At 54.0% G+C, this 4,600-nt stretch overlaps 1 protein-coding gene across 1 annotated transcript in view; it reads left to right on the top strand.

The window, feature by feature from the left end:
- SH3PXD2B (SH3 and PX domains 2B) overlaps window positions 1–4,600 on the top strand; it is a 64,772-nt gene that overhangs the window by 14,868 nt on the left and 45,304 nt on the right. The gene's annotated exons all lie outside the window — the stretch shown is intronic.

Genomic DNA, 4,600 nt, shown 5'->3' with positions numbered 1-4,600 from the left:
ACTGGATTCCTGGGAGCAGGGCCTGGGGAAGTGCCCACTCCCTGCGCTGGCAGCCCAGAGGGCAGCTGGCAGCAGCTGCTTTGGTACCTGGAGGAGCCAACAAGAAAGATGGAGAGGGATTTTTTACAAGAGCATGAAGTGACAGGATAAGGGGGAATGGCTTCAAACTGAGGGACAGTGGGTTTAGATCAGATATCGGGAAAAAATTCCTCACCTGTGAGGGTGCTGAGGCCCTGGCACAGGGTGCCCAGAGAAGCTGTGGCTGCCCCATCCCTGGAAGTGTCCCAGAAGAGGCTGGATGGAGATGTGAGCAAGCTGGTGTGGTAGAAGATGTCCCTGCCCATGGCAGGGGGTTGTAACAAAGTGATCTGTAAGGTCCCTTCCAACCCAGGCCATTCCATGGTTCTGTGACTTCTTTCCCTCCTGATGCAGGAGGGAGCCAGGAGGAGAATGGAAGCGGGAGGGAGGAGACTGGAAAGGCAGCTGGGGTGGGCTGGGCTGCAGAAAACCCAAACCAGTGCTCTGGGTGAGCAGGCAAAGGGTGTTTTCTACCTCCTCCTTGGTGGAGATGAGCCAAGGGGTCTGGCTGGGCTTTATGAGCCAGAATGCAAACCGAGCTGCTGGAACAGGCTCTGTGCAGAGGAGAAAAAGCGCACAAAGGGATCTCTGGACTGGCAGCAGCTGCCAGAGGGGCCATTGGAATGCCCTTCCTGGGCTGTTTGTGGCACCAGGGGAGGAGCTGGGCACCCTGTGCCCCCAGAACCCTCTCACGTGAGGCTGTGAGCTGCATTCCAAAGGGGAAGGAGAAAGCCTTTCCTGAGACCTCAGCATGCAGGCACAAACACTGCTGAAATTACAGCCTGCCCAGCAGAGCGAGCCCTGGGGAATGCAGATGGCTTTCCCAGCTTCAGCTGGCTTCTCCAAAGTCTGGGATTGGGGCAGATGCTGCTCACTGCCATCAGTGGTGCCCTGTCCCCTGCCCAGCAGGACACCTTCAGCAGAGCTGTGGCCGTCACCATGAGCTCACCAGCTTTGGCAGCACCCTGGGCATCCCTGCCCTGCCCTGCACTGCTGCCACACAGCCCCAGCCCCAGGTAGGGTGGCCCAGGCAGGGGTTAAGCTGTGTGCAGCTGCTTGTGTAACCAAGGAAATATTAAAGTAAATAAACAAGGAACAGCTGTTGGGCAGCAGCCAGGGCTGGAAGGAAATGGAACTCGTGCTTCCTTCTCTGCAGCATCTCGTCTTCTCTGGTGCTCCACGGTGGTGGCCAAGCTCGTTCCGTTGTCTGCTGCGAGGGGGGCACGGCCTTTTGGGGCTTTTGTTTGGGGTTTTTGTGCCTCCAGCTGTGCTGTGTCCCTGGGCTGGGGAGGGAATGTGGGGAATCGTGGCTGTCCTCCCTCTCTCCCTCCCCTCCATCCTGGCTGGAGCTGTGCACGCTCCTGAGATGGAAAACGTCGTCACTGGAGCCAGAGGCTCTGCAAAACACCCTGGAGCACCTCTAGATGCAGGAATACTTTATAAATACATATATTTTATATATATATGTATGTATATGTCGTGGTGGAGGTGGGAATGTCTAAAGCAGAGATCTCCCCCCTTTCGTTGCTCCCCTGCAGCTTTTTCTTAAAAAAAAAAAATAATAAGAACCACTCCTTTTTGGCTGTGTTGAAAGAATGAAAGAAGCTGTGGTTTTCCTGTTCCTTCCCCCTTATCACACATCCTTCCTGGTGTCCTTATTTTAAACTTGTGGTGCAGGACAGTGGAAATTGGATTGAGAGGCGAGGAGTGAAACAGATCCTCTGAGCACAGTGGAAAAAAATGCTCTAGGTAGGCTTGGTAGCACTGACTGTTGCCATTGCTGGAGGCCTTTCTTGTGTGACTCTTGGATGATTCCATGCCAATTTTAGCTCTTTAGGCAGAAGTTTTCCATGCTGGAAATTATTCGTGCCTCTGGTTATTTATAAAAAAAACCCGAAAAATTCCACACAACCCCCCACAAAAGAAGTGAGGGACTGAAACGGTTCAGCTGCTTCTGAAAAAAGCAAGAGGGGAAAATATTTTTCCTAGGTCCAGTTCTGATGATCTTTTTGATGCGCTGGAGGAAGAACTGGAAACTTGAGTCGCAGGTGATCTGTGTGTCAAGAATCTGTCTCTCATGTTATCCAGGGAAAATCCATCCAGATTTATCCATCCTCACAGCCTTGAGCAATCCCAGTACATGCATGTTTGGGTCGGGATATTTGTTCATTTAGCAATGTTCCCAGTGGTTCTGGCTGCACTTTCCATGCTCCTGTCAGAGGCTGAGCAGGGTTTGTTTGTTCAAGAGCAGCTCTGGCTGCATTTGGGTGAAGGTTGGTGCACCCTCCTTGGCTGCCAGTGGCTGTTCCTTGTCAGGGACATGGAAGCTTCTGGATCCAAGTGGGAGAGAAGAGCTCGGTGGGGCTGAGCCTGGGCTGAGGAGGTGCTGCAGCTCAGTGTGTGAGTGGCTGGGAAGCTTCTCCTGATGTTCCCAGTGGGGAATCCACAGCTAAAATCATTTGTCACCTTCCATCGTGGCTAAACAATTATTTCAGGAGCAGGGCCAAGGAAGACACGAGCACGCTCAGCGCTGACAGCAGAGCCACGGGGCAAAGTGTCCTCCCCTCCCCAGCCAGGCAGGAAGGACGCTCCAAACACCCACTGAACCAGGAGTGAAGCCTGGAGTCTGCTGGACTCTGATTCCACAGAATCCTCGAGGCTGGAGAAGAGCTCCAAGATCAGAGTCCCACCTGTGCCCCATCCCCACCTCGTCCCCAGCCCAGAGCTCTGAGTGCCACCTCCAGCCCTTCCTTGGGCACCTCCAGGGATGGGCACTCCAAACCTCCCTGGGCAGCCCCTGCCAAGGCCTGAGCACCCTTTCCATGGGGAAATTCCTTTGCCTTGAAGACATCAGAGCAGCTGCATTCCCTGTGCTGGAATGAGGAGTGTCAAAAGCCACCTTGCTGGCCACAGTGATGCCACAGGTTCCGGCCAGGAGCATTTGAGGCTTTGCCTGGGCGCTGTGGGCTTGCAGAGCTCTTCTGTTTCCTGTCCTTGGTAGCCAAACCTGACCCTGTCCTGCAGAATTCCAGGCTTCCAGCTCATAGCTGCAGCAGCCTTTGTACCCTGCCTTTCTCTTCCAAGGGTGGCAGGACCTCCTCTTTTCCCCTAATTACCTCTTTCCATTCCTTGGGCCACACCAGGGGCCAGTCACTGTCCCACAGGGAGCTGTCACCTCCTCTCGGGGCTGGTGACCAACACTCGCTCCTGAATTGGGCTCAGCACGAGGCACTGGCTGCTTCCTCCTGGACCCAGGCCCGCAGTTGGAGCAGATGAAGTGGTGGCTCCCATCCCTTGGGAAGTCCTCAGGTCGTGCCCTTTCCTGCTCCAGGGCTGCCATTCCAGGTGCTGAAATTGGGATGAGAATTCTTAAGCCGAGGATCAGCTCCACCTCCTGCTCTTTGCAGGAGCTCAGTGAGCTGGGCAGTGCTCAGGAGGGGTTTTGCTGTGCAGATGCTCTGCCTCTCCTCCTTGTGTTCTCCATGAACGCTTTCTGTCACATGGCAATTTACATGAGAGCAGCTTGGAAGGAAGGAAGGAAGATAAAATTGTAATTCTGAAGTTTAAAACGTGGTGTAACTGTAGGATTTGTAGTAAATTTGTAACTCTGAGTCCTAAATTCGGTTCTGCATAAATCTCTTTTCTGGAGGAATAATTTCCTTCAAATAGCACTGAGGCTCTTTCACAACGCTCACTGTTCCAGATGTGAGCTGCTGGGAGCAGATGGATGCTGTTCCTAAGAAATAAAGGGAATGGGATTGATGCTTACAGGGATGCCAGCTGTATCCAGGACACTAATTGGGGCTGGCAGGGATGCTGGGAATGTCAGCTGGCATGGAGGGTGGCGATCAGACATGGGAGTGGCTTCTGTGGTGGCCAGAGAGAGAGGATCAGGCTCTGGTCCTGCCTGGGAGATGTTTCCAGCCCTGCCAGAAGTGGAAAAGCCATGGAGTGACTGTGGGACTCACTTGGATCGCGTGGGATGCACCACGTGGGAGGAGCCTGATGAGTTCCTTGGAAGGATCCTCTTGAAACCCTTGGCTGCAAGGAGTGGCACTGCTGGTTACAGAATGGATTCTGGCTGGTCTCTTGTGGTTTCTCATGGAAACCCCCAAAAAGAAACATTTTTTCCCCCCTTTGTCATTCTGAGCTCATCAGGCACGGCTGGCAGTCACTTCAGGTCTTCATGTGACCGAGAGCCACTGTTGTCTTGCTGCACTCCTAAAACATCCTAAATCCAACCCTTTCACACCTTTCCTGCTCTTGCCAGCCCCCCATGGAGCCCCACTCCATGTCCTCAGCATCCTCTGCCTTTTGGCTGCAGCCACATTCTCAGAATCCCAGAATTACTGAGGTTGGAAAAGATCTCTGAGGCCACCAAGTCCCAGCCTGTGCCCGGTCCCCACCTTGTCCCCAGCCCAGAGCTCTGAGTGCCACCTCCAGCCCTTCCTTGGGCACCTCCAGGGATGGGCACTCCAAACCTCCCTGGGCAGCCCCTGCCAAGGCCTGAGCACCCTTTCCC

Source organism: Corvus brachyrhynchos, unplaced genomic scaffold, assembly GCF_000691975.1.
Source record: "Corvus brachyrhynchos isolate BGI_N302 unplaced genomic scaffold, ASM69197v1 scaffold21, whole genome shotgun sequence".
Taxonomy (NCBI): domain Eukaryota; kingdom Metazoa; phylum Chordata; class Aves; order Passeriformes; family Corvidae; genus Corvus; species Corvus brachyrhynchos.
Note: the sequence above shows the minus strand (reverse complement) of the source record. Positions and strands in the feature narration are given on the sequence as shown.